Genomic DNA, 13,769 nt, shown 5'->3' with positions numbered 1-13,769 from the left:
TCTCATCGAGAATAATATAGTTGCTTCCTAACTGCATTGATGTAGCCACTCACCATTCACCATACGTTTCATTAATCACATAACAAAATTCCCACGTGGTGGGTATTACCATCAACCTCATTTCACAGGTGAAGATACTGAAGCTCAAAGGGGTTAAGAAGCCTGTTTAGTATCACCCACCCCCAGTCCCCAGTGTAATCTAAACAGACTAGAAAAACAACTAGAAAAATTCTGAAGATTTTCCATCATGTCAGATGACCCTTTGGTATGGATTGTAAAGTCCTTCATGCATTTTATGCATCAAAGGAGAATAAACTTTCTACTGCTGCAGTAAACATAGTCTTCAAGAGGGTAGAATATCAGTTGGAGCATGGACTCTAGACATGAACTCTGGCCTGGGTTTAGATCTCAGTTTTGCAACTTATAAGCTCCATGACCTTGGACAAATTACTAACCTCTCTCAGCCTTCATTTGCCTATCTATAAGACAGGAATAGTCAAATATACTTCAGAGAACTGTAATGAGAACTAAATGAAATAGTGGAGGAAAAGCATCTAGGATGTGCCCTGCATGTTGCAAGTGCTCTGTAAAGAGTAATTATCATGATAATCATTCTATAAAGCTACTCTAAACCAAAGGAGAAAGCAGAAGTAAAATATAGTGGGGTGATGTAAAGATATAAGAAATAAATTGCTTCTTTTCGCACAAAATTTTAGAACAAATAAAACGTGCAGGCAAAATCTCAAACCCAAACACTCACTTAGCAATCCCAGGCTAAGGAGTCCTTTCCATCAAGGCAGACTGCACTAAAGCAATACTTTATTTGGCTGCATATCTATTTACAAATCTTCACCACTGTCTCTGAAAATGAAGAAATATAGCCTTCATTTGGTTTGGATTCTACATGTCTTTGCAATTTTCACAAAAATTTCTCTATCCTTCCACTTACAAAGAGGCATTTCAGGTCAATCAAAACGGGCAGTGACAGATCCGGGACAGTGACAGATCGCTGAGGCCTTGAGGCTTTTCTCAGCACTTACTGGTGGGAAACAGCAAGACTCCACCACATTGTCAGTAGAAAAGCCAGGCTCACGTGACTCCAGAGTGGAGTCTGTGGCTGTATCTGCATGTCAACGAAAGCCGCATTCCAGAGCCCATCGTGAGCAATCCATTTTCTGGGTAGCCTGTTGGTATGAGACGAGGCATTCAAACTGGAAAAATGTTGACACAGTAACGTTCTCTATGTGGTTTAAGGAAGAAGTGACTAGAGATCTTATTGTAAAGAGATTGCAGTGAGACAGAAAAGTGTGGCTAGAAAAGTGTGGCTAGAACCACAGTGAGAAGATATGCCAATCTCAGGGGACAGGGACAGAGGCCAGGATTCCGGTCAGCCGGGGGTGGGGGTGGTGGGCAGGTATTACCAAAGAGGACTAATCGAACATTGTCTTATCGTGGCAAGGGCATTCTTATATTCTCCAAAGGTTTGGAATGCAAATCCATTACTCATATACAATGCCTGCCTCCTCATACAAAAAAAAAAAAAAATCTAAAGTTAAGTAAGCAGTTTGACCTAAAATTGGCTGGCTACGCTTTGGCAAGTCCGGGGAAAAAAAAGAAATGCTTCCATTAGGTCTATTTCATTCTCCACCACAAAACCTAGGCCTCTTTCTTTGGAAGTCCAGCAGACTAACCCCACAAGTCCAAACAGAGTCTCTGCCTGGGGGTGGAGGGTGAAGAGGGCCTCTATGTAGTAACAGCCAGAGACAGCAGAAGCCTAGAGACGTGGTGGCACTAACAAAGCACTTTCATCTTCAAAGCTCTTTATAAGTGTTAATTAATTCATCCTTCCCACACCCCTATAAGGCAGTAAGGAGAGATCAAAGAGTCTCTGGACAGAACTTGGCAGGATGAGCTCAGAGAGGCATGTAGCCCACATACTGAAAATGAGGGAGTAAGCGAGCACTTAGTGAGAGCTCTTCCCCCTCCACCCCACCTCCTCCTCGCCCCCCAAAAACATTACACTGAAGAGATACTCTGGAGGAGAGAGACAATGTAGTATTAGGGAAGAAACTGACCCTATGCTACATTCTAAAAATATAATTAGAGAAGACAAATAAGCTTTAATCCAAGTAATCCTCATTGTTCCTGAGTCTATTAATACCACATTTGTTAGTAAGAAAAAAAAGAATTGACGGCACCAGAAATCACCAGACGACCAAGGAGCAAACAGGGTTCAACAGAAAAACAGGATTCAGATTGTGTGGTCAAAACTACACATATTATTAATAAAACTGCTTAGTTCATTGCTCTGATTTTTTTTTATTTTGAGACAGGGTCTCTCTCTGTCACCCGGCTAGAGGGCAGTGGCACCACCACAGCTCACAGCAACCTCAAACTCCTGGACTCAAGCGATCCTCCTGCCTCAGCCTCCCGAGTAGCTGGGACTACAGGTGCACGCCACCACACCCAGCTAATTTTTCTATTTTTGGTAGAGACGGGGTCTTGCTCTTGCTCAGGCTGGTCTCAAACTCCTGACCTCAGGTGATCCTCCCGCCTTGGCCTCCCAGAGTCCTAGGATTAGAGGCGTGAGCCACCTTGCCCCACTCTGTTGCTCTAATTTTGTTTATTTATTTACAAATATGTGGAAATAGATCTGGTTATTTCCAGAAGATTTAGAAACTGATCTGGAAAACATAATTCTTTTGTTCCGGTGGAACCTGACAGAACATTCAAATCGTTTTTAAGAACATTCTTTTAAATATTTTAAAATTTCAAAACTAGATACCAAGTATTAAAAAGAGTTGCACAAAACAACCATATTTATTAATGCCCTTTTTCAGAAGTTAACTTCTACCATTTTTTAAATAAGTGAGTTAGAAGAACACCATCAATTCTCAATAGAGAAAAGTATAAAAAAATTAAATTAAAAAATATTGGCCAAGAGTAACCATCTATTCCCTTGTAATAACATCTCTAACCAAATTCAAGGCTTGGGCCTTTGCAGGAGTGATAGGAAGCAGTTAGGAGGGAAAGGAGATGGAAAATAGACATATATTTTGGAAGAAACTTCTTTGTAAAATGTACTGAAATTCACACAACTTTTCAGGGCTGCTCGTATTTTGGGAGGTTTGGGGACACATGATCATTTCTCCAACTTCCCGTAAGTCACTCCAAGAATCAGATGAGTCTTAAAATACCAGCTTTATAAATGGTCATGCCTGTTCTGAACCTTGACCTTGAACTCACCCTCCCCAATCACCCCACCCCCTATTCCTGGCCAGGACACTGAGCCATCACACCGCCTGTTTCTGGGAACAGCAGACTTCCCTGTGGGAGCCACCATTGTCCCCCTCCGTGTCCAGGCTGGTTCTATAGCATAAGCGCCCCCCATCTCCCTCTACCCCTGGGGATGGGCACACTTCCCAGTCCACCAATTACTCTATCTCATTCCCTTGATCATGGCGACTGGGTGAGGAACAGGCATAGGATGCAAGTCAGTCCTGGGGTTTGAGAACAAAGCCCTCTTTCCACTAGTGTCTGCTGTGTTTTCCCTGAGAATGGAGATGCACGCAAGCAGACACAATATGCATCTTAGCTGCAAAGCAATTGACAGAAGTCTCTTGAAAGCAACCTATATGGCTCATGTTTTTATGTTAGATATATGTTCCATATTTCAACAATGAATTTACTGAGCAACAGGGTACTGTGTGAAGTAAATATATATTACAAAATCAACACAGATGTCAAAAAGCTTAACGAGAAGAGATAGGAAATACAATCATTGGTTGGTGATCTACCTCTGTACTTGGCACTGAAGTGACAGCACCAGGACATCGGTTATTCTTCCCAGCTGGGAATCACACCCACCTTCTCTTTGGTTTGAATGAAATGAAAATTGCTGAAAGCAGCTTCCTCCACATTACTTGTGGCCAGGAACAGCATACCAGGTCAACAGAAAAAGTGATGAGGTGGACTATTTTTTTCCTAATAGAAGGCTTCATTAAGTACTTCAACATTGTGGGCTTAGAAATTATGATTAAATGGGAGGACAATAGGCAATTGGGGTTTGGCAGTATGTTTCCAAGTACTTGTTATACTATCTAATAAAAACTTAAATGGTATTTAACCCCAAATCCTCTTCCTTTGGTTATTTGAACATACATGGATGACAGATAAAATGTAATTAGTGCTTTCTTGCACATTTTCCTCAAAAAGAGATGTTTACAAGAGACATTAATAATAACCATATAATCATGGTATGTTCTATTTTGAACTGAAAGTGAATTTTTGCCAAAGATAAACCAAAAAGGAATGTCAAAGATATGGTCAAAACCACAGCGAAGTTCCTGAGTTAAAATAGAGCCAGTCTATGGGAAAGGGCAAGTGGGAACCTTCTAGGGTACCAGAAAAGTTGTGCATCTTGGCCTGAGTGGTGGTCACACAGCGTTATTTGTCCAAACATTCATCAAGATTTAAATATATTCCTTGTACTTCCTAATATTTCAACTAAAAAGTTAAAAAAGAGGCCACTCTAGCTATCTCTATATAGCAATTCCAACCCAAAGAGGTAAAAAATTCATAAAAACATTGAAAATTTAAAATAACAAATTTTTTCTAGAATCTATGCATTGAGAGAATTGAGAAACAGAATCTATTGCCTACATACACTCTACCCTTTGAATGCAATAGAAATCAGCTAGGAAGTAGGCAGGAAGAAATCTTAGCCCCCCCCCACACACACACATGTGTACACATGCTGACACCCCACCCATTTATCCTTGCCTTGGTGATTAGATTTGTACCACCAGAAAGCTAAGCAGTCAGTCCTTGATTTTGTTAGAAAGAAGTACTTTCTGTGGCTGAAAGTCATGATCAGTTCCAGTCTGCAATCTATCTCCAGCCTTAAGAAAGACCATGAGCATAAGCCTACAGTCTTCATCGAAATGCTTGTGTGTTGATACATGCTCATGTGTGGATGGGCATCGTCATCTATCATTAATGTAATTCTCACACATCTAATCCATACAATCGTGTGGGCAGCAGGATGTGATGGAAACAGCTCCAACGGACAACGGTTTATTCTGGTGCAACCACTCATTAGCAATAAGATTTCAGGCACATTGTTTTAACATCCCTGAGCTTTTCAGTTCCCTCATCAAGGGTATGAGAGAAGTCTTGTAACGTTGTATGTGAAAGCACTTTACAAACTGTAAAGTGTTGTACAAATATAAGCTAGTGATGCAGTAGCTAGAAAGATCCTGCGAAAACACTTAAATCACATCCTACCTGTGTTCAAAACCCCCACGTCTTCCCGTTTCCCTCAGAGTAAAGGCCAAAGTCTAGGAACCTTCCCCCCAAAGTCCCTCTCCTCACTCTCATCCCCCAGGCGACCCTTGGCTCTCCCAGGCATGTTTTCACCTTGGAGCCTTTGCACTTGCTGTTCCTTCTGTCTAGAATGTTCTTTCCCCAGAAGTCACCCCTCACTCCTTTCAGGTCTCCCCTCAAAATGTTGGTTCTCAGGGAGAAGTTTCTTGTCCACCCTTCTAGAAGACTCACCTCACCTTCCCTCCAGATCTCGTACTCCCTTCTCCTGCTTTACTTTTCCTTCTCAGTATCTACCATAGTTTATCTCATTTGTTATCTCCCCCTAGGTTTCTTGAGGGACATGCTCACACTCATGACAGACCACTGCTAGAATATTCCAGAACAGTGCCTGGCATATGGTATGCACTAAATACATATCTGTTGAATGAATGGCCTTATTGTCATCCACATCCTTCCGTCCTTCTCTTAACCTTCTCTGTAATTCAGTGCCCTTTTCTTAAGAAGTGTAAATTTTATTCACAATTCAAGGCTCATACATTCACTTCCTTTGTGAGTCTTTCTCCATCTTCCTCCTTTATTCCTCTTCTTCCTCCTTAGTAGAATTAATTCATCCTTCTCTGTGTTCTCTGCAATGTATGGTTTACAATTGTCTTCTAGAATTTAGGTTTTATCACATTGTATTACAGTTTGTGTGATCATTTGCATACATACACACGTACACACCTGTATATTGTGTTCAGAGTAGACTGTCCAAAAGATCATTTCAATATTGCAGTACCTAATATACATAGAAACCTCTCAATTGAGGGATATTAAATATATACATATGTATCTTGTACATTTTAAATGTTATTTCCATTAGCACTAAAGAATGTGGTTTTCAGCCAAATGTCTGTATGCAGTTCTGTTTCAGAGAAGATTATACCAGCTTGTGCACTTGCTGTTCCCTCAGCAACTCTAGCTGAGAACATCTAAGTTGAAAATTGCCACTCTTTTCTGTGATGATTCTGCTATGTTCTCCAAACACTCTCCATTTTGCTTTTATTCTTAACTATTCTTTCTTACCAACCCCGTTGCAATCAGGTACAGAAAATTTTGGATTTTAGTAACTTGCATAGTGTGTAGAAATGTTTAAAACATGTATCAGGAAAATTACAGTAAAATGTAGTTCAAAAAAATAAGAATATAAAGATCCTCTTTCTTAAACAAGAAAACAAATGTCCTCTTCAAAATAGACATCTTTATTTGAACTCTCCAGAGAATTCAAGGCTCTCAAATATTGCTCTCATTTTCAATGACATTAATTCTCAAATTCTAGTCCCCTCTGTACACATATACATAATAACTGCTATGAACAATAGAAACCGATGACTCTCTTTATAGCATCTTCACACAAAATCTTCAAACCATTTGTTCAAATGAGTGATCTCAGCAAAGTGGGTGAAGGGCATTAATAGACACTTGGAAATCCCTGTAAATCCATCATCCTGAAAGACAGCACCGTGCCCACGGTGACTCCAAAGGGAGTGAAATGAAATACGCCATGGACTCTCTGGAGGTTAATCAATCATATTTCTGGTGCTACTTGGTTTGACATAACCAAATTTGCACTGAAAATCAAGTCATCTATCTTTGTTCTGGTCAACTTTAAAAATTTAATCCTATTTGACCTTTCCTGAGGTGCAATCAAAGAAAAACAGATTCTTTTTTGAGCTGGGCGACCCCCTTTTATCTCTATTACAGTCACCTGAGTGGTTCCATCTCTGTCCTAATTCAAGAGCACTGAGTGGCCTGTGACAAATCTAGTCACTGGCTTTTTGGCCCCCAATGGCAGGAATACTGGGAGATTTTATTTGTCTTACTTCAAGATGATAAAGGAAATTTATTTTAAGGAAGATTAAAGCCAGAGAAGGCAAGAGAGAAAGAGTGACATGATGCTCTGATTCACCAGATGACTGAAGCAGAAATAAATCCAGAGAAATCATTAGGTTCCCACAATCAACCGATTGTCTCATGGAAACTGTCACCACAGCCTGACTCTTACTGTGGCCTCCAGAAAGCAGACTTGGCCCTCTGCTTCAATTTGTTTTTATTAACTTAATTTAGAACTTACTGGAGGGATGCTACTTTTTATACATAGAGGCTCTCTTCCCAGAAACATAAGAGTATTTGAAGTTGTATTTCAATGACTCTTTACAAAGGGATTTTTCTTTCTCTGCTCTCTCTCTCTCTCTCCCGCCTCCCCTCTCTCTCTCTCTAGAGCACACTCTTGTTCTCATTCTCTCTCTCTCTTAGCAAATATTGCTCTCTGTTTCCTTTGTTGGATATTTAAAACCTCTAATGTTCCTCATTGTCCTGGAGTGTCCCTTGTTATAGGAGAACTTCTTCCCAGGAAAGAAAAACCGCCCTAGTCTCTGAAGATAAAGGGCGAACTTGATATGTTTAAAGCTGAGCTAAATTTCCGCAGCAACTATTCGAGGGGAAAAGCAAGTCAAACTGACAACAAAGAACACGTGTGTCCATTCACTTTGGTCACTGGAATGCTAACCAAGCAGAGAAGAACAGGTATCTGGAACCAAAAAGATTAGCCTGCAAAAAAGGGCCATTTGAATACACCGTAACGTCTATCTCACCCATCGTCTTCGAGGAGCTCATCATATACGTGACATATGAGTGGGTGGTGGCAAAAAAAATGTTGTTCTATTTAATATTTGATTCTCACACTTGATTCTTCCTCCATGTGTAGGGGGCAGAGTCTAAATCAAGCCCTCGGTTCTGTTAACAGAGACAGGAAAAGGCAGATAGATGGGGTTAGAATTTCCTTTCCTTTGTTTCAAGGGTTTTCTTTTACTATTATTAAATAAGAAAAGGTATTTATTTGTATCACTACTAATAGACATTGTCTTAAGTTTTCATTGAGAAATAATTCGAAATGTCAAGCCAATGCTTTAAAAAAGAAGCAAAAGCTTTGAAGAAAGAAGCCAATCAATCAAACCCCTTCTCCTCTAATCCGTAGTGACCTGGGTGGATGGTGGCTTCTCTCACATCAGCCCCGCATCACAGGGTAGTCGCTTGAGTATCTGTGGAGGGGGCAACACAAACGCTTGTGATTTAAAATCCAAGCAAGCATCCGCTTTAGAAAATCCGTGCTATATGTATTCTATGACGCATAGGACAGCATTATTATCTGCCAAACAAGTGCTAGCAAATTCTGCACTGGAACTCTGAGTCTCTGACATGTCATCCTTATCTTGAACCACTCAAGAACAGAATCATACAATATATATAATTATAATAATAGAAAAATGTGTATTATATGAATAGCATAATATAAAAACTTGTGTTGTTAAACTTTTATACCAGGTAAGGGTCATCTAAAACAGAAACACTGATCAAGCACTAATGAAAATGAATGTTAATATTTGTTTATGTTCTTTGTGCACTCACCATGTACCAGGCACTGTTTTAAACCCTTTATATGTTTCACTCATTAGCTTTAATGAGCACCCTGAGAAGCAGCTACTGGTATTTCCTTCATTTTCCAGATGAGGAAATAAAGGTACAGAGAGTTGAAGAGAACTGTAAACTTAGTGCTATTGTAATAATAGCAAACATTCACTGAGTGTGCACTACAGGGCAAAACTGTGCTAAGCAGTTTAACATGCATTATATTTCTCAAATTAAAAAAAGAATCCTATGGGGCAGGTACTGCTCTTAGTCCTAATTTATAGAAATATAAAGAACAAGTAAACTAAATGACCCCCAAATATCAAGTTGTATCGCAGCTCTCAAGCTCCAAGAGGCCTACCTTAAAAATGAAACGCTGTCCTGACCCTTTCTATGGGGTATTCCATTATCTGAAGAGGAAGAAAGACAGAAGTGCCCGTTTGCTGTGACTCTTTGTGCGATGGGAATTGGGTATTCTCCTTTACGTACATTCTCTTGCCGAATGCTCCCAGGAACCTGGTATGCAGGAATTATCAGTCTCATTTTATAGATGAGGAAATAGTTTCAGTAATATTGTTCAAGACCCCACAGCTACTGAGGGGTGAAAACGGGATTCAAACCCAAGTCCTTCCAAGACCAAAGTCCACATGTGGCCACTCCATGGTTCTGCTCTCCAGGCTTTTCATCTAGAACTGCGGTCCCCAACCCCCTGCCTCTCGGTCTGTTAGGAACTGGACCACACAGCAGGAGGTGAGCAGTGGGTGAGCCCCCAGAGCTTCATCCGTATTTATAGCCGCTCCCCGTCACTGGCATCACTGCTGAGCTCCACCTCCTGTCAGATCAGCATCGGCATTAGATTCTGCATTATGGCGAGTTGTGTAATTATTTCATTATATATTACAATGTAATAATAATAGAAATGAAGTGCACAATAAATGTAATGTACTTGAGTCATCCCAAAATCATCCCCCCACCCCTCAGTCTGTAGAAAAATTGTCTTCCTTGAAACTAGTCCCTGGTGCCAAAAAGGTTGGGGACCGCTGATCTAGAAGGATGCTGAAGACCCTGTGGCACTTTCTATGAGCATGGCTCCCCTCTGTGTGCCTCAGGGTGGAGGGGATAGAACTGAAGAGGAGGAGGGGGATTATCCACACTGTTCCCATCTGCATTTTAGTGATCATGCATGAACTGAAGCTAAGCATGTGATGGTGTGAACTAAAGTAAACAGGGCATTATGATGGACTCTAGCAAACCAAAATAAATGAGGTTTTCTATATGTCACATATGTGACAAATGGGACAACGCCTCTGTGGTAGACAACCTTCTAAAATGTCTCCCAATATTCCCGCTTCCTAGTCTTCACACCCTCACGTGGTTCCCTCCGCTTGAATACGGGCTGCACCTGGGCACTCGCTTCTAATGAATATGAAGATGGAATATGGCAAAAGTTATGGGATGTCACCTCTGAGATTGGGTGATAAAGGACTATTACTTGTGTCTTGCTAGCTCGCTCTCTCTCTCTCTCTCTCTCTCTCTCTCTCTCTCTCTCTCTCTCTCTCTCTCTCTCTCTCTCTCTCTCTCTGGCCTTCTCAGCTTGCCAGCTTTGATAAAGCAAGCTGTCATGTTGAAGCGGCCCATGGGGCAAGGCACTGAGGGTGGCCCCCAGCCAACAGCCAGTGAGGAACCAAGGCCCTGAGTCTACCAGCCCACAAAGTACTGAATTCTGCCAACAACCATGTGAGTGAGCTTAGAAGTGGATCCTCCCAGGCAAGCCTTTGGATAAGGCCACAGTCCTGGCCAACGCCTCGATTGTGAGAACACAGCTAGGATATTCCCAGATTCCCACCCCACAGAAACTGTGAGATAATAAATGTGTTTTGTTTTAAGCTGTTAAGTTTTAGAGAAATTGGTTATGAAGTGATGGAGAATATATAACCTCCTCCTCCCATAAAAAGCTCTTTCAGAAAAATATTTGCTGTCATTTTAAATTTAGCATGATGCATTTACATCTACAGAGGATGGAGAACACTGATGCCAGAAATCTCAAAGGAAAGGGGTAGCCATTCTGTTTTGTTCACCTCATTATTGCTGGAAACGTCTATAGGTGGTGGTTGTAGTGAACAGAACACTGGACTTAAGAGTCAAAATACCCGATTCTGTCATAAACTCAGTTAGTTAATCTCTCTGGGACTTGCATTGCTCTTTGATAAAATGGGGTGGAGGTACTTGCTAGAAATTACTTCTGAAATTTCTTCAAGCAGGATGTATTAATGAGAGAGGACTATTAGAGGTGTTACTGTTCACTGATAAACAACTGTATTAGCTGCTTATCCAAAAAAAAAATCTCAGGAACTGTTGCTGCCTAATCAGTATAAAAGATTGCCCTTTCCTCCTTAAAATGGATCAAAACCCAAATTAGGGCCCAATGAACCATATCATTGAGTTAACACCTTGCTAGGGTCTGGCCAATTCAATTCTATCAACGACCCAGTGGGATGTCTGTAAGTCAGAATGGATGTCCTTGCCACCCCAATCCATGCCTGGAGACAATCCCTTCATCAGGGAGTTTGTTTAACCCTCCAAGACATAGTGGTATGTACATAAAATGTTCTCAGTTCACAAGTTACATGCTGTGCTACAAATCACATTTCCAGGCTGAATCAGGGCTGACAGAAAAAGAACTAACCCACTAGAAAACCAGGTATTGCCCAGAAGTAAAACATCTAAAAGGCCCTAAGTTTTTGAACAGTTTTATGTCCGCAGACACAAACTAGCGTTTTGTGGTGAATCACAGGCACTTCAATAATTTTGAGAAGTCTAACGTTGCAATTCTGAGTGACAGGAAAACGCCACCTAAAACAGTAGCCTTAAATGACCACATTCTTTTTAAGGTGGAGAATGATTTGGGAGAGATTTAGAGAGATCTGTAAACTATTTCTAATCTATCTGGGGAAAATCTAATAAAAAGCCAAAATTAGTTCATCTTAATGGTTTTCACAGGCTCACCACTGTGGAGTCATCCAGTGATTCACCGCGAGGGAGTGGTGATTGGCTTTTGTTTCTGTGTCTGAACATGTGCCTTTTCAATCAAGAAACAGCTTGGCATGTGATTTGGAGGCTCAATATCTGTGAAGCATTTCAATTGTATTGTTTTGGCAGGAGTTGGTTCAATTGTCTTATTAAATCTGAATAGTTCTACAGTGGAAATAACACACGCGCACACACACACACACACATACACAAGCACACACACAAACAAACCATGTCTACATTGGTTCTTAAGTGAACAACATCCTTTCATCTTGCAAGTGTTTAGCAATTATAAAATGGATCCAATCAATATAGACAGCCAACACAAATAAGTCAGACATAACTGATTTTGTATGAATTAATAAGTACATAATGAGCCTTTACTGCTTGTTAGCATGAATTCTGCAGATAATTGGTTCCATTCTCCATTTCTCTATTGTGTCTCGGAGCAGCTCAAAACAGTAGCCAAAAGAAAAAGATATGGCAAGCATGGTTTGGTTGGTGACCATTCATTCCAGAGACTGTCAGAGAAATAATTTGGGCCCTGGTATTTTCCCCAGTCCTGCTCCGCAGCTCCAGCTTGTATGTCCCCTCTAGTACATAAGTCTTGGGTATTTAAAAGCTTGGAATAGGTGGTTCCTGGTTCTGGAATGTTTGAGTGTTCATTTGTCAGTCTTTCCTTCCTTGAGGCATGAATGTTTCTTATATGTAATCACTCTCTCAGACACAAGCAAGTGGTTGCAGTATTAGGACAAATTCATGAGATCAAAACTGCCTGGAAATACACTGAAGAGTCTGATCTTGTTCCAGAAACTAATGCTTTGTTGAAATTCAATGCCACATATTTTACCAGTATATATTTAATGTACAACAGTGGAAAGGATTTGAAATAGCACATTTTAATGCTAATCCATAAGGTGCTATTTGCAGACACTGCTTATGGGATCTTTTTAAAACTGGCCTAAATTCCCATGATCGTAAACACTACCAACAACAGTAGTAACATCCCTTACAGCACCTTTGAATCTGCAAAGCCCTTTTATATGAGTATAAAAGACCTGTGAGACAAATAGGACAAGTCTAGTGATTTCCAATCTGCGGACGAGAGACTGGAGCCCGGGAAGGGTAAAATAACTGGCTTACAGGTAGCAAGAAGCAGAAATGGAATTAGAGTCCCTGCCCCAGAGCAAGCGGATCCAGCGTGCTTTATAACATAGGAAGACCAGGTTTAACCAAAAATATAAAGGTAAAATAGTAACAATAATCATGTTGACATTTTTATCATAACTGGGCAAGACTAAAATAGAACATGGGTAACATTTAGAAGTAGCAATTGAGAGGAGATGAGGTTCATTTGGAAATACGAGTAGAGGTTTTCTGTCTAAAAAAAGAACTGAGGCTTATCTATGGACCTGTTGGTCCTCTCAGTTTCTGCTAGCTGCAAAGGAGCCAGCTACCTGAAGTCACCAACAAGCATCTCCTAGCAAGATAGACGCAGCCGATGTCTTCGTTCCAGAAGGGCTTCATCTTTAGTGATCACTGTCCCTGAAATGTGTACAGCTCATTAAGACTGACCCAGCACTGCTTCACATACTGCTTATTCAGCTCCCACCACAACTTTATGAATGGGCCAGAGCAGATGTAATCCTCCCCATTTACCGCAGAGGACTCTAACTTAGCACTCAAGAGTTAGTAAATCCTGGGTGGCGGGGTTAGAATTTGAGATGGCTGATATCCTGCCTGAAGCTGATCTCTCTATAATGAGCCCAGTGTTATTAATCACCATTATCAGTGAGAGTCCAGTCAAGGGTCAGCTAGCAGAGAGAGTTTAGTATAAAAATTATTAACTGGGTAAACAATGAAGACATCGGCCTCACCTGTCTCGCTAAGAGATGCTTATTGGCAACACCAGGTTACCTTGCTGGTTCCTCTGAAGCTCGTGGAAACTGAAAGGACCAACAGATCCG

This window comes from Lemur catta, chromosome 8, assembly GCF_020740605.2.
Source record: "Lemur catta isolate mLemCat1 chromosome 8, mLemCat1.pri, whole genome shotgun sequence".
Taxonomy (NCBI): domain Eukaryota; kingdom Metazoa; phylum Chordata; class Mammalia; order Primates; family Lemuridae; genus Lemur; species Lemur catta.
The sequence above is the reverse complement of the archived record's forward strand: the minus strand, read 5'-3'. Positions refer to the sequence as shown.